Genomic DNA, 16,898 nt, shown 5'->3' on the forward strand with positions numbered 1-16,898 from the left:
GTGCTGCTTTGCCATGTGTATGATCCAAGTCAAGCTCCCAGTGAATGCAAAGAAGCTGTGATATTTCTCTCTCTCTCTCTTTGTGTGTGTGTGTGTGTGTGTGTGTGTGTGTGTGTGTGTGTGTGTGTGTGTTTCTCTGCCTCTCTGGCTTTATCTAAAGAATAAAATGGGCTGGGTGGTAGTGTACTTGGTTAACTGCATGTACTACCATACCCAGGGACCTGGTTCGAGCCCCTGTTCCCCACCAGCAGGGGGAAACATCACAAGCTGCCCAGATAGCATGAGGGGGTTTCTTCTCCAGCACGTGCTCTCTGGGTTGGAGAGAACTCAACCGGAGCCAACCTGGGCTGCTGCTTACTCAGCGATGCGGAGGGAAACCAGGAACTCATGGCGGAGCGGGAACACAATGCAATGCCTTTATTGATCAGAGACAACACCTTTATATATATCTTTAACCAGAAGTGGCAAGTGGGAAAAGGAAATGGCTAGGAGAGGGGGTGGAGAAAAGAGCACAAAGGTAGAAAGCTTCCATAGCAGCTGTTGCGAAGGTTCTAAGCAGTGGGGTTAACCAATACCCTGCAGGCAGGGTGGGTCTCAGGCAAAACTATGGTTATGTAAACAGACCACAGCATCAGCAGAGCAAAGGGGCTGTCTGATATCAAGCAGTGAAACAGTGCTCCAGGTCTGCAGGTGTCTACCTTTCTCTTTTCCTATCTCCTCATCACTCTCAATTTCTTTCTGTTCTATCACATAAAATAAAGTTTAAGAAAAAAACTTGAAGAAGAGGAAGAAGAAAAGAGAAAGGATTCAACACACCCTTAAAAATCTCCCAGTGTCTCCAGCCATGCATTTAGAAGTGAAGTTGCCAACAGTACACTGGCCTCTTCAGCTAATTGTGCAAGTCTGGCTCTCTTTGTCCACCTCTCGCACACTGTGTCACAACCTCACACCTGAAGACAGTCTCTCTTGAGGTTGACAGTAGGCCCATTGTGAGGTGGGTTGAAGGGTATCCCTGTCATCTGCCAGAACACTGCTGGTCACTCAGATGAGTCTCGGACACACTGGTGGCTGCTTTCACTGCCTTTGCATCTTCATATGGTGGCACTGAACTGTCTGTTCTTGAGTCCCCATCCTCCTTCCATCTGACCTATGGGAATAAGGAACTGCAGAAGTGTAGGAGCTGGTGGCCTCAGCGTCCTCTAAGCTTGTGTTTTCTCACTTGATGTCAAAGGGGTTTAAGAAGAGTCTCATTCAGGACATGGGAGGTGCCTGAGCAGATAGAGTACATGCCTTCCACACACAAAGGCCTGGGTTTGGTCCCTGAGCACCACATAGGAGAAACAGGGCAGTACCATGGACAGAGGTAGGCCGATGCATGGAAGATGGGCTAGTGCTTAGGTGTCTCTCCTCTCTGTCCTTTTTCTTTCTGTCTCTCACAAAGAGTGTAAAATAAATTAGGGTCAAGACAGAAACTCAGCAACAGAATGCATAATCCAGGCCCTGGGTTTCACCCCTACTACTGCATTTTAAATATTTATTATTTTTATTGTTACCAGGGTTATCTCTGGGATTTGGTGCCAGCAAGATGAATCCACCCCTCCCAGTGGACATTTTTCCTTTTTCTTTCTCTCTTCCTTTTCCTTTATCTCTTTCTTTCTTTTCTTACTAAATAAGATGAAAAGAAATTGAAAGGGGAGAGGGAGATAGGAGAGAGAGACACCTACAGCCCTCCTTCACCACTTGTGAAGTAGGGGCTGGGTGGGGGCTTGAACCTGGATCCTTGAGGATAGTCACTTGTATGCTCTACTGGGTGCATCACTGCCCAGCCCCTGCACTGCATTTTTAAAAGACTCATTGAATACTATATTCTCTAGAAACTTGCTTTATTTTTTCCTATGGAAAAGCAATTAATCTGTGTCGGAACGCTGCCCTCAAAACTCCTACCACCTGCCCCCTTCCTCATGGCATTTGTGTGATTTCTAGGATCTCAGTATAAACTGCTCAGAAATGAGGTTCTCATTATTGTGCACCCAGTCTCCTTAGTCTTCTACCCACCCACCACTGGGAACCTTTGTCACAGCCTATAATAACACTGCAACTGGGATCCGGGAGTTTCTCTAACTGAATACATGAGGTGTAGTAAGTGGGCAGAGAACACGAGGACTGGGCTCAGAATGTGTCTAAAAAAGCAGGTCTATTTTTAAGAACCATCTTGATTCTGTGAGGCAGGTTTGTGCTGTTTTTATCCAGTACTTCTTGTCACTTGGGATCTGAAGGAAGACACAGGTAGGAAGCCATCCTGGTTAATAGTGACACTGGAGCTCAGCCATGTTCTCAGGCTGTTTGCAAATGAGGTGGAAGGTAGGACAAGTGGCCTCAGGTCAGAGCTGGTGGAAAAACCAGATTTAGCCCTGAAAGATGGGGGACAAGGCTCTTGGTGCTGCTCCCCCCCCCAGCTTCTGTGCCACTTCTGATTCCAAATCTCTAGAGGTGGATATCTTTGGGAATGTGGAGCTGAATGGATGAAGTATTTAGATTTTTTTTTTTGACTGTTGGTCAAAGGGCAGCCTGTATGTAAATTAGTATTTAAATTATCTTTGTAAAGATGAAAATTAAAAAAGAAAATCCTGCAGAACTTGCTTGGTAAAACCAGGGAAACCAACAGGGAGGAGAAACCTCCTATAAATTGTAGTTTTCAGAGGAGAAATGAGTTTGCAAAGAAATCCTCTCTGCCCAATATGATGGAAGTTTTGCCTGAATCTAGAAGCTTCCAGCTAGCTGGTGACCATATGAAATCAGAGTCACACTTTGGGATAACCATTTGGAAGTCTTACTTCAGGAGCTGTAAATGTATTTCCTGAACTAGTAGTCTCCCTTCTGGGGAATTTATCCCTGGGTAGTCATTCTGAAAGGAGGGAGTGTGGCACAGGCATGAAAATGCTGATTGCCTCACTGCTCTGGAAGAGGAGCAGGAATAGAAGGGCCATTTCAACAATGGCTTGTTGAATCACATGGCATGCGGTCCATTCGTTAAGATGATAATTATGAACATGCCTTATCTGTTCTATTATGGTGTGAGTAACTGAGAATAAACTTATGGTAAGAAGAGGGAGGGAGGGAGGAGGAAGGGACAGAGAACGAGAGGGGAGGAAAGAAGAGAAGGGGAGAGAGCAGAGAGAGAGAAAAGCTGGGGGTGGGGTGGGGTGGGGGGAGGAGAGGGGAGAAGGGGAGAGGGAGAGAATAGCACCAAAACTTCCTTCAATGTGGTAGGGCCTGGGCTTGAATCTGGACTGTGCACATGGCAAAGCAGCACCCTATCCAAGTGGGCTACTTAGCTGGCCTGACTATCAAGTAAAAATAGATGTAAAGTAAAGATAGATGCATACAGATGGGTGGGTGGTGGTGGTAGACAAGTTCAGAAAGTGAGAATATTAGATGGGTTCAGACATTGGAGCCTGGAGACATGCTTTTCCTGGCCAAAGCTCTTCTTTATTGTGATAACATTGCCCAAAGTCAAGACCTACTTTTGTCCCTGAGGGAGTTCATTTTTGTCATCTGTGAAATAAGCAGGTAATGTTTTGAGATGGCACCAACTCATTGTCTTCCTAGACTCTACTTGTGGCCTGCCTGTGCGTCAGAAAGCTGACTTTTGGCCTTCCATGTGTCCAGGGTGTCTTCACACAGCCATGAAAGTGCAGACAGTCTGTTGGCACATGGTGGTAGTAGGGTCACTTCTGCAGGTGCTACCTTCTCATTTCATCTCCTGCCTGGAGCTTTCTGGATGTATTGTAAGGAGTAGAAGTAAAGCCTTCTCTTTGTTGGGCTTGGCTTTAGCAGGGATTCAGTAAATAGTAATTGCTAATCAGCATCATTGCTATAATGGCTGTATAATGAAGCAATAAGAAAAACAATAAAAGTTAAAGCAGTACCTCAAGGTTCTTGTAGGTGGTGAATAAGTAAAATATGACCACATTTCTGCATACATGTCCTATTTCCGCAGATTCTTAAGTTCCATCTTTACCTAAAAGAGTTCCTTTCTTAACACAGAGTAAACACCCCTCGTGCAGTGATGCTGAAGCTGTAGCTTTGGCTTGGTAGCAGCAGGTAATAAACACAGGACACTTTCAGCTTGGCAAGGCCAGAGCAGTACAGAGATGGCCCCAAGAGGACTAGAAAGAATAATAAGTTGCTCTAGTTGAGATCTGCCTCAAAATTTGTAGTGCATATCTTCTCTCTGACTCTCTTTCCTTTTTTATGACTGTTTTCCTTTCTTTGGGGGAGGCTGGAATACACCTGGCAGAGTGCAGACATTATCATGAGCGATGACCTTTATTCAGGCTTGAAAGGGACGCTTCAGGAGTGGTGAAGTAGTACTGCTGGTGGCTTTTCTCTCTCCCTCTCTATCTCCTCCCCTCTCAATTTCTCTTGTTTCTATTAAAAAACAAACAAATTTAAAAAAACAGAAAGAAATGAAGAAAGAAGGGAAGAAAAAGAAAAAGGAAAAGGAAAGAAATAAAAGGAAGAAAAGAAAAAGGGGTGGCTACCAAGAACAGTGGATTTATAGTGCAGGCATTAAGCCCCGGTGATAACCCTGGTGGCTATAAAAAACTGTTTAAAAAATAATAAAGATGTTTAAAAGAGGCTTTCCTCTCATTGCCTCTGTGAGTCCAGTGCTCTGTCTACTTAATGGATTGTAGATGTGAGATTGGGTGGCAGCACACCCAGTAGAGCACACAAAAGTTGCTATGTTTAAAGACCTGTGTTCAAATCTCTAGTCCCCACCTGTAGAGGAGAATCTTTACAAATGGTGGAGGAAGTGTTGCTGTCTCTTTTGCTTTCTCTCTTTTCTTCTCTCTCTGTCTGTCTCTCATTCTTTCATGATCTCTGTCACCATCTGCCAAGAGAAAAAGGAAAAAAAATTTCCATCAGGGATGGTGGCATCATGTAGGCACCAAGCCTCAACAATAACCCTGGTGGCAATATATATATATATATGCTCCACTTTTTAAAAAAAATATTGAGCCTATTTGTAGGTGATTTTTTTAGCTTATACTTTAATACCTGTACGTTTATTTGTACATTTGTGCATGAAGATTATAGTTCCAATGGACCATATGTAGAAAAGTGAGATGATAAAGATTAAACTAAGCATTTTATTTTTTGTTTATTTATTGACTGTACCACTCTTGACTGACTTTTTCAAAGTAGAAAGAAATATAGATGAGGATGGGTAGGGATAGGAGAGTGGGGATGGGGATAGAAATAGATAGATAGATAGATAGATAGATAGATAACACTAATACCCCCATGTGGTGGGCCAGGGTCTTGATTCTGGGTCACATGCCTGGTAAGGCAGGCAATCTACCAAGTGAACTCTGTGCTCAGCCCCCCACCCCAACTGGTTTTATAGCATTGTTTTTTTTGGTTTTTGCCACTAGGTTTACAGCTAGGGCTTGGTGCCTACACAGATCCACTATTCCTGGCAGCCTCTCCCCTCTTTCTATTTATTTATTTATATTAGCTTTATTTATTGGATAGAAACAGCCAGAAAGCGAGATGGAGGGGATAATAGAGAGACAGACACCTGCAGCACAACTTCACCACTTGCAAAGCTTTCCCTCTGCAAATGGGGACCAGGGGCTCAAACCCAGGTCTTGACCATTGAAACATGTGTGCTCAATCAGGTGTGCCACCACCCGGCCCCTCCCCCTCTTTTTTTACTTTCTGATAGAAGATGAGAGGAAGAGAGAGATACAGAGAGGAGACTCACCTGCAGCACTTCTCAACCACTCCAGAAGCTGTCCCCTCACCCTGAAGGTGGGACTGAGGCTTGAACCTGGGTCCTTGAGCATTGTTGTGTGCATTCTTCTTGGCCCCAAATTGTTGTTTTATTTTACAGCACAGAAAACTTTTTTCCCCAGCTCTTAGTGAAACATTCTTTCTAGCCACATCTCAGTGAAATCAGTGTCAGTAGATTTTTTTTTTTTTTTAATTTTCAAGATCTTGATTTAGTAACTCAAATGTCTGTTCTTAACCCACCTATTCTTGGATTTAGTAGCTAAAAAAAAATAAAATAAAAAGTACCTCTAGCAGACATGTAGATCCAAATGGAAGCAGTTCATAGTTGGTGGTGCTTTCTAAATTATGACACTCAGTGTGTTTTACCACCCTATCCGTGTGTTATGCAAAGGCTCTTGTTGAAATTCAGCTAGTAAATTTCCATTTCTCATGATTTTAGCCACTTGTTTTTGCAAATGAACTGAAAGGTTCTGCATTTGAATATTTTTAACAAATGGGTTCAAAGTCTGTGGAAATCCTTCACTCAGTAGACATTTGAAAGCCCAAGCCAATCTATTTCCCAAGTTTTTGAAGTGTTGCAGATATGGGTTCTTATATATCAAATTAGAACGTTTTGCAGCTACAAATCATTAATCACGGCAATGTTTCCAAACATCCATTTTCAGAAAACTTCTCCCACAATACACATTTTTCTTCTGGGAAGCATTACTTTCCCATGTGTCATGAAAATGTCATCTTTACCTGGGGTGGGGGCTGCGGCAGAGACACAAATTAAGCAAGTTTACTTTTCCTGAAAGTCCCTACTGCATGCCTCAAGTTTAGTAGCATCACCTGCCACCTGAGAACAGGTCTTTGCATTTTGAACTTAAAAAGCATTACAACAACAACAAAACAGGGCCAGGTGAAGGTGCACCAGGTTAGCATGCCTGGTCCACCTGCAGTGGAGAAGCTTCACAAGTAGTGAAACAGATCTGCAGGTCTCTCACTCTCTCCCTCTTCTCTCTACCATTTCTCTTTCTATTTCTCTCTGTCCTATCTAATAAAAAAAAGAAAGGGGTGGGGAATGGCCACTAGGAGCAGTGGATTCATAGTATTGCCCCAGCAATAACCCTGGTGTCAATTAAAAAAACAAACAGACAAACAAAAAACAGGGGCCTAGAGAAAGAGCTCACTTGGATAGTGCATGAAGCAGGTTTGAGCCCAGCCCCCACCACAATGAAAGAAGCTTCAGTGCTGTGGTTTCTTTCCTTCTATCTTTGTTGCTCGCTTTCCATCCGAAAAAGTGGAAAAGAAGCGGCAGGATGTTTATCTGATAGCTTGTTAGCTTGGGTTGGATTGTGCCTAATGTGAAAAGATTGTGGCAATTCGTCTTCGAGTTCTGTGTGTTTCATTTTATAAAGGTCATCTTGTGTGAACTGGTCATCAGCCCTGCTTCCACAGCAGCTCAGAGCACGGCAGTCTTAAGATGAGGATCGCTGTTGGAGGTGGCTCTCCTTTTTCTCTCATCACCTCTGTCACACTATCACTGTCTTTGCCTCCTGTGGTGGCTGTTCACTGGCAGGCTGGTATCAAACCTGAGCAGGGGGGGTCTTGCTGAGGTGAGCCTAAAACTAATCTAAAAAAAATCTTTCTTATGTATTTTCTTAATATTTGTTTATTAGATAGAGACAGATAAATTGAGAAGGGAGGGGGAGATAGGGAGAGCAAAAGATACACCTGCAGCCCTGCTTCACTGCTGGAGAAGCCCCCACCCCTGAGGGGAGGTGGAGACTAGAGGTTTGAACCTGGATCTTTGCAGACTGGAGCATGTGTGCTCTACCAGGTGATCCACCACCTGGGCCACTGTGTTTAGTTTAATTTTACTCACCGGGGCATCACAACTGCCCTATTCTAGCAGTCCCAGTGGGCTCTCTTTCCAGTCATTTAATTTCAGATAGAGGCAAGGAGGAAGATAGGGAAATGAGGAGAAACACTACAATACAGCTTCACTTTTCATGAAACTTCCCTTGGTGCTATGTCCGCTGCTTCCACATGGTGCTAGGGGCTTAGACCCAGTTGGAGTGTGCATTACACACAGCACTGGCTGATCCATCTCCCAGAACCAGATCTTTTTTTTTTTTTTTTTATCTTTTATTTATTGGATAGAGACAGCCTGAAATTGAGAGGGTAGGGATAGAGAGGGAGAGAGAAAGAGAGACACCTGCAGCACTGCTTCAGTGCTTGCAAAGCTTTCCCCCTGCAAGTGGGGACCAGGGGCTTGAGCACTGTAACATGTGCACTCAACCAGATACGCCACACCACTTGGCCCCAATCTTTTTTTTAAGTTATGTATAGTGTGTGAGAGTGCCCTCTACAAGCTGTCGTGACTATAATTTTCTTATTTATTTATTTATTCCCTTTTGTTGCCCTTGTTTTGTTGTTGTAGTTATTATTATTGTTGTTGTTGGATAAGATGGAGTGAAATGGAGAGAGGAGGTGTCATGCCTGCACCCCACTCAGGAGAGTACAGGGGTTGCACTCATCACCTGGAGTATGTTACCTGCTTGAGTTACCCAGAAAGCAGGGAAACAGGAAGCAGCCTGCCCAGGCTTATCTTTCACCGAGTCACATCCTGCGGTGTGTGGAGAAGGTTCAAGGTTGGTGGAAAATCTTCCCCTAAGAGAGTATGTAGAGGGATTGTCTTCTGCCAAGAGGTTCCCTTGGCTGCCAGCAGCATCCGGTGTGGGGGTGGAGCCAGCGAGTGGGCTGAGCTGAGAATCAGGATGTTGCAGCTGGACGGTTTTGTCAATGGATTCCTGTCCCTTTCACTCACCCCTGCAGTGAGACACTGATGGGGTGCTGAGCATGAGCTAAGATGGAGACTCCAAGAGCAGAGGTCTCTGCTTGCTCTGGAGGCAGTGCTTAACAATTTACCTAGGGAAGACAAGCTAATGAGATGCAAATGAAGTGCATCCAATGAAACCCAGTCTGCTAAAAAGCCAGAGCTCACTCTCTGAGTGAGAACAGGCTGGCAGAGAATGTTTTCTTCATGGGAGACTTGAAGGTGGACTGAGACTTCTGCATGTGCATTCACCTGGAAAAGGCATTTCAGTTGTGGGGACAGAATTGGTAAAGGTCTGACTCAGTAGACTTCCTACATTGCTGTCTGCTGTCAGCATTTTTGGGAGTTTACCTAGTGCCCAGGGTAAAGATTTCCAACATGAGGGTGCCAGCTGAGCAGTGGAGAAATGCTATGAGGCAAAGGAACTTCTTACATAGCATCCACACTGATGGCTGAGTGGCATCTGCTTGCTTACTCCAGGAATATTATTTAGTTATTTCTTGGGCCATGGGAGACAACAAAAGGGATCTGCAAAAGATTTTAATGCTCAGGGCTCTGAGGTCCTAGATTCAATCCCTAGTACTACCATGTGCCAGAACTGATCATTGGTATCTCTCTCTCATTAACACACAAATAAATATTTAAAATATTGATTTCTCTTAGATGGTTCATAATTTGTAACCTTCATTAGTGTTAAAGCCTGGTTCTTCTTTTCTTTCTTTCTCTCTTTTTTTGACACCAGAGTTATCACTAAGATACCACCACCTGTATATCTTTCCCTGTGGTTTTCCTTTCTCTCTTTTTCTTTCTTCTTCCTGATAAAGATAGAAGTAGAAAGATAGAGACACCCACAGCACTGCACCACTGCTTTTGAAGCCTCCTCCCTGCAGGTGAGGGCCATGGGCTGCAACCTAGGTCCTCATGTTGATAACATGTGCACTCTATCAGGCGCACTACCACCCAGCCCCAGAACCTGTTATTTTAGAGCCCTCTGCACAACTTCACCCTGCTCTCTCTGGAGAAGTGGGTGTAGGCTACTTCAGCTGAATTCTTTCCACATTCTCATTTTTTCACACCAGTTGTCTTCTGACACTTAACTATTATTAAAAGGAATGATAAAAAGTAATTAACCATCTGGAACAGATTCACACTTCCCATTACTCAGGGCATTCATTATCAAACCTCCCCAAAGTTCAGCCTTGGAAATAAATTCTCTGAGTAGGTGGCTTAGCTAATGAATTCTCCTTCTCTGAAGGCAAGTGCATTTTCCCAGCATATCCAGGGCTCATGCTGCCCATTCATCAGTGGAGGGAAAAATACAAGGGGAGAGAGAGAGAGAGAGAGAGAGAGAGAGAGATGACTGTTAGAATTTACTGTGCAGGGCTAGGGAGACCGCAGATTGGTGATGCAAAAAGACTCTCATGCCTGAGGCTCTTAGCTCCCAGGTTCAATCCCTAACACCATCTCTGGTCTCTCTCTCCTCCTTTTTCTAGCATCTCTCATTAAAGTAATTGAATAACATATTAAAAAAAGAAAAAATTGACTTGCAGAAGCTAGAGATTTGCTTGTTAAGGTACCCAGACTCTGCTTCTCCACTGGTGTTTGTGAATTCTGTGGGTGCACTTCACACCGGGTTTTAGAAAGTGACTGATCAGCCAGTGTCCCTTTGAGGTGCCTGGAATCACCCCCTGGTGGGAGTGGGTGGGGGCAGGGGATGTCTATAGCAGGGTGGCACCCAGAGGGACTGCCAGAGACTCCACACTTGTTCTATAAGGACCCTATAGTGAGTTTTCGGGGGTACTTGGAACTTGACAAGGGAGTGGATTATTTTGCTGAGGGGATATACCTTGTGTGTTGGTGGGGTTCCAGGAACTTAGTTGTATGACCCACACTGTCACTTGTTCCACTTCCCCAGTTCCCCACCATCACTACAGGCAGGAGCTGAGACGGGATTCTGCTGGGAGTCTGGGGGGACAGTCGCTGGCCACAGACTCAGTGCTGCTCTGGTACCCCTGGAGCTCAGATTCTAAGTCCCTCCATGGAGAGAGACTGTTGTCCCCAGAGCTGTTACCTGGATGCAGACCACGAGGGCCAGGAGGCTGCCTCCCCACAGTAGCATCTGCATTCTGAGCAGATCAAATCCCCAGGCACAGTGCTGACTTCCTGGCCAGGAGCAAACAATTCACACTCCATGGCTCTCCCTGGTTTCATGCTAGCCTGATAAGGCTCAGCTCAAGGACACTTCTTTCACAAAGGCTTGCTAACACCAGCATACAAGCTGATTCTGTTCAGCAAATATTTAAATAGCACTTTTTGTATTCCAATCTGCATACTACCTGTGCAGGGCCCAGGGAGGGGAGGAGTGTGGGTCTGACCCTGAGGATTTATGCTCTGCTAAAATCTGACCACAATGCAGATAAAGTACAGTGAAGTCTGGGAGGCACCCTCATAGAGGGCTCAGGAACAGGCCACAGGGGCCTAGAAGAGTGCATTACCATCTTCTCTGGAGGTTTGGGAAAAGTTTAAGAGAAGATCCTGTTTGTGTTAGGTTTTGATGCATCCATAGGAGTCTGCGAAGTTGAAAGCAGGATGAAGAAGTGGAAGGACAGTTGAGGCACCAAGGCACACACTGAAATGTAGCTGACTTGCCATGGGGTATAGCCTAGAGTGTTTCTTAAGAGAAATGTTCAGGGCATGTGGGTGTGATTGGTGCCTGGACTCCATATTTGTCACAACTCTCAACCCCTCAACCTGGACCTGAGCCTGGCAACACAGTGCCCACTGGGAGGGAGGGGGCACAGTGGGGGCTCAAGATAAGTTCATGATCTGAAGCTGGGCAGGAGGTACTTACCTCAAGAAAGGACTGCATCTAAAGGTCTAGAAGTTTCTCTGCATGCAGCATGAGAAGCAGGAATCCCAGCTGCAGGTCTCCAAGTCAGAGGACGATGCTAGAATGTGAGAAGCAGCCTAAGTACCTTGCTTCAGGCAGGACTGCATGAGTGAGTGTTTTCATGTTTCATGTATTGAATGCCCTTTCTTTTCAAACACTGCATATATGTGAAAACAGCAGGCTTTCAGTTTCACATTAAATCTTGCACACTGGGGTGTAATGAGCATATGAGAGGTCCTGCCACTTGCCCGTCTTACAGAGAATTTTGTGTTTTCATTTATTTATGACAGAGAAGGAAGTAAAGAGGGAAAGAGAAAAACCAGAGCATCACTCTGGCACAAGGGATGTTGGGGATTGAACTCAGGACCTCATGCGCAGGCTGCAAGAAAGTGTGATGGTCCCTGGATGAGAATCGAGAACTTCAGGGACATTGTCATGAGGTTTTCTCCTCTGGCTGGAAGACCCCACTAAGTGATTTACAATGATCTGGGGGTCCTATAAATTTCTTTTTCAGATTTAATATATTTTATTTATTATAGACATATATGCATATGGAGAGATAGAGAAGGAGAGGGAGAGAGAGAAGGAGAGAGGGAGAGGGAGAGAGAGAGAGAAGGAGAGAGAGAGAGAAGGAGAGGGAGAGAGAGGGAGAGAGAAGAAGAAGAAGAAGAAGAAGAAGAAGAAGAAGAAGAAGAAGAAAGAGAGAGAGAGGAGAGAGAGATCGAGAGAGAGAGGTCAGAGCACTACTCAGTTCTGGCTTGAGAGAGAGATATGCCAGAGCACTACTCAGTTCTGGCTTATAGTGGTGCTGGGGATTGAAACTGGAACTGCAGAGCCTTAGACAAAGTGGAAGTCTTTTGCAGAACCATTATACTGTGTTCATAGCCCTCTAGAAATCTCTTGCTGCTGCTCTAAGTCTGCCATTCTGCCCTGCTTCCTCCAGGGGGCCTGGTCCTATGAAGTCACTAGAAATGAGGGAGTAAGTGGTTGACACCCACTGTTTGCTGTTCCAGTAGGGGACTGAGAAGAGAAGCTGGGGAGAAGGCGCTGATCTCTATATGCCCCCATTTCTTAGAATTACCTGCCCCTCTTTTTTTCTGCCATGCCTTATCACCCTGTGATTTTATTCTTCTGGGTGCTATCTAGATGATTTCTTTTTCATCTCTTAAGCCAGTTTAATTCCAGAAGGATTAAAATCAAGTGTTGGGTTTTATTGAGACAAAGGTTTTTTAAAAAGAATATTTTATTTTAATGAGAGAAATATATAGAGAAAGAAAGCCCAGAGCACTGTTCAGTTGTGGCTTATGGTTGGGCTAGGGATTGAACCTGGAACCTCAGAACCTCAGATGTAAAGATCTTTTGCAGAACCACTATGCTATCTATCTCCCCAGTCTGAGAGGGAGCTCTATTAGTCATCATAGAAAGCACCTCCTTCAATGGGTGCTCCTTCACCTTCCACCTTCTGCACCCCATTATGATCCTTGCTCCATGCTCCCAGAGGGATAAAGAATAAGAAAGCTTTCAAGGAAAGGGATGGGATATGTAGTTCTGGTGGTGGGAATTGTGTGGAATTGTACCCCTTTTATCCTATGGTCTTGTCAATATTTCCATTTTATAAATTAAAAAAATGTTAAAAGAAAGAAGATAAAAGAAAGGGAAAACACAAAGCAGAACTTGGGTTGGGCTTGGTATATTGCGGCAAAGTAAAGGACTCTAGCGGTGGGTTTTTAGTTTTCCATTTTACAAAAAAATTTTTTTTAAAAGATCCTTCTTATGAGTAGGTAGCTAACTCTGAATTATGGTGCTCAGCCTGGCCTGCACTTTGGAATCACCTGGAAATTTTGAAAAATTCCCAAGGGAGGACAGGGGCCAGGGGGTTTTAAAGGTCCCTATATAGTTCTAAAATATACCTCAGGATTTTGTTTATTTATTTATTTATTAGTGGATAGAGACAGAGAGGAATTGAGAGAGGGGTGGAGATAGAGAGGTAGAGAGAAAATTAGAGAGACACTTGCAGCCCTGCTTCACCACTTGTGAAGTTTCCCCCATGCAGGTGGGGGCCAGGGGTTGAACCTGGCCCCTTGCACACTGTAACATGAACACTTCGCCGGTTATGCCACCACCTGGTCCCCTATAAGACAAGATTCTTGGTCCCCATTTGCACTGAGCAAAGCAACTTGCAACTCCCTCACCTGCTTCTGTACGTTGAGAGAATTATTTGACTTCTTGGAGTATTCATGTTAGAGACTTTAGAAAGTTGGTGTGTGTGTGTGTGTGTGTGTGTGTGTGTGTGTGTGTGTGTGTGTGTGTGTGCGCGCGCGTGTGTGTGCGCGCACTGAGTCCTTGATGTGGTACCTGCTAGGGAGCTCTCTCTGGTATAGTTAGCTATGAGGATGATGATGGGGATAGTGATTATAACAACTATGACAGTGATGGGGATGGTGGTGATGATGACAATGACTGTGGTGATAACAGTGACAGTGCTGATGGTGACAATGAGTAGGATGAAGTTGATGATTGTGAGGATGATGGTTATGGTAGTGGTGACAACTGCCTTGCTAGGTTCTGGCCAGCACAAGTCACAGTGGTGACAAGAACAGTTATCTGGGGCTCTGACAGAGAAACAAAAAAAAAAAAGGGAGGTGAAGGGTGGAGACCTCAGCACCTTGACCTGAGGTTTTGGCCCATACTTATTTGAATCAGAATCTTGGAAGCAACATATTTTGCAGGTATTCTTAGGCTATTTCCAAAATTTGTTTTTGCAGTTACACTTGTGTTACTACCTGCTAGTTAAACAATATTTGTTCTATCAAGCTGTTTTTCAGTGCTTAATATCTAAGCAGAGCAAACTGTTTTCCTGTTGTCTTCAGCAGAGGAAAACAATCAGTTGTTTCTATTTGAGCAGTCTTCTGCCTGGCAATAGCAAAGCAAAAGGACCACAACTTAATTATCCCTGGTCTTTTTCTTGTCTTCCACAGACAATAACTGTGATGAATTGGGTGGTGACAATGAGGGTGATGATGCTGTACCAAGATTGGCACAGCCACAGTCATACTCAGTAGTTGGACAACCTCCTGTGTTGGTGTGGGTTCTGTTCCAGGTGCTTTTTCAAACAATTTTCATTCACTTCTTTCAGTGAATGAAAATTGTTCGAAAAAGCATAGGGTGGTTCCCCTATGTCTACAGCTGCATTATTCACAATAGTCAGAGTGGGAGCAGCCTAAATGCCCATCAGCAGATGATTGACTAGAGAAGTTATGGGATTCATATTCAATAAAATACTACTTTGCAGTCAAAAAGGTGATCATTGTGTTCTCTGGACAAAAAAAATGGGTGAAACTGGAGGTGACTATGTTTAGTGAAATAAGAGGTAAAAGACAACTACAAGATGGCTTCTCTCATATGGAATCTAGAGATCTGACTCACATAAACTTGAAAAAAACAAAACAAAACAAGCAAGCAAACTATTTCTAAGACTTTTGAGAACTGTGATGGTTATCTTTGGGAGGTGGAAGGGTAGGGATACAGAACTCTGGTAGAGGGAATTATACACTCTTGTAACCTACTATGAATCACAAATAAAAAAAAAAAACATGGTTGGTTATTACTCTTACTGCCACAGGAAATTTATACCTGCCATATCCATTGAAAAGCATGATGTTTACACCAGCACACTGGAGTAAAAATGGGAATCACCTTTAAAATTGACACCATCTTAAACCTCTGTAGTCCTGTGCCTTCTACCTCCACTACAAAATTCTCATTGCACCAGGATCCATTGTTTTGTTGCTCTCTTATGTACATTTTACTTCTCTTTGGCAGATGAATGTCAAGTGTTCACGTGCCATGCTTTTAATTCTTGGGAACTGTCATTCATATAATGAAGCCTTAGCTCTCCAGTATCTCAGACTATGGCTGTACTTGGTGATAAGGTCTTAACTAGGGGCTGGGTGATGCTTCACCCCCCCCCCCCCATAGAATGCACATATTACCATGTTTGAGGACCCAGGTTCAAGCACCAGCCCCCTCCTATGGGGATGGGGGAGGGACCTTCATGATTGGTAGAGCAGTGCTACAGGTGTCTCTTTCTCTCTGTTTATTTTATTTTTTTCTGCCTCTCACCCTCCTATAAAGAAAAATCTTTATTAAATTTGAATGGTAGTTAAAGTGGGTCAGAATCTAAACTGGCTGGGTGTCCTTTTAAGGAGAGGAAGTTAAGACACAGTTATACACAGAGGGAGTCAGGGTGAAGACACAGGGTGGAGAGAGATAGCTGTAGGTCAAGGAGAAGAGCCCTCAGGAAAAGCTAACACTGCCGACACCATGATATGGGATTGTTAGCCTCCAGAACTGTGACAACATGATTTCTGTTGTTTGAGCTGTAGAACCTAATTATGACAGCCAGAGCAAACTAATATAATCTGTTCCTAGGTGTTTCAGTCATTCCAGGTTGCTACATTGCACTCACTGCCAAAGCTCTGTGTCCCCACCCTATCCCCACTGATAACTTACAAAGTCTTAGAGACAGCTTGGCTGCTGCTGCTTCTCCTTCTCTCTCTCTCTCCCCTCCCCTCCCCTCCCCTTTCTTCTTGAAAACCCATGTATTTCACTTTTTAGTATTTGACATCTGAGCAAAACCATCTGGTTGTGGCCTTTCCCTTCTGTACTTACTCCACTAGGCATAGAGGCCTCCTGTTCCATTCAGTTTGTCCAAAAGAACACAACACAGGAAATGACAAGTGTTGGCGAGGATCTGGAGGTGAAAGAAACTCTGCTACATGGCTGGTGGGAATGCATCATGGAGAGTTCTTAAACAGTAAAACTAGAAATGCCTTATAATCCAGAAATAGCACTCATAGTTATATAGCCAAAGGACATGAACATACTAATTGAAAGGGACTTGTGTAGTACTGTGTTCAAGACTGCATTATTCATAGTAGACAGGGAGTGGAAGTTGCCTAAATGTTCATTGATGGATAAGTTATGGGATATATATATATATATATATATATATATATATATATATATATATATATATATCATGGATATCATCTTTTAAATTGCAAGGTAGTGTTCCATTGGATATATAACCTATATCTTATTTATCCAGGTGTCAGGATAATGGTTATGCAAAGTTTTCATGATCTGCTAAAAACAAATCAGCCAGTAGGTGGGGCATATCTCTTTTAAGGATTGAGAACTTTGTGTCAGTTTCATATTGCTTCTGTAACAAACAACTGCAGAATTAATGACAAAACAACACAGATTGTTTCTCTTGTAACAGTCAAATCTGAGATGAGTTTCTCTGGGCAAAAACTAGCAGGGCTGTGCTCCTCCTGAGAGCTCCATGGAGAATTTCATCTTCACCCTGCCCTGCCTCTTCAGCTC

At 43.9% G+C, this 16,898-nt stretch overlaps 1 protein-coding gene and 1 long non-coding RNA gene across 3 annotated transcripts in view; one reads left to right on the forward strand and one right to left on the reverse strand.

Moving 5' to 3' along the window:
• GALNT17 (polypeptide N-acetylgalactosaminyltransferase 17) overlaps positions 1 to 16,898 on the forward strand; it is a 518,762-nt gene that overhangs the window by 110,552 nt on the left and 391,312 nt on the right. The gene's annotated exons all lie outside the window — the stretch shown is intronic.
• LOC132532993 (uncharacterized) lies at positions 3,468 to 6,199 on the reverse strand. Its single transcript, XR_009544889.1, has 2 exons — positions 5,771 to 6,199; positions 3,468 to 3,883 (listed from the first exon to the last, which is right to left on the reverse strand). It is a non-coding gene; the product is annotated as an uncharacterized LOC132532993 (long non-coding RNA).

Source organism: Erinaceus europaeus, chromosome 15, assembly GCF_950295315.1.
Source record: "Erinaceus europaeus chromosome 15, mEriEur2.1, whole genome shotgun sequence".
In the NCBI taxonomy this organism is placed as follows: Eukaryota; Metazoa; Chordata; class Mammalia; order Eulipotyphla; family Erinaceidae; genus Erinaceus; species Erinaceus europaeus.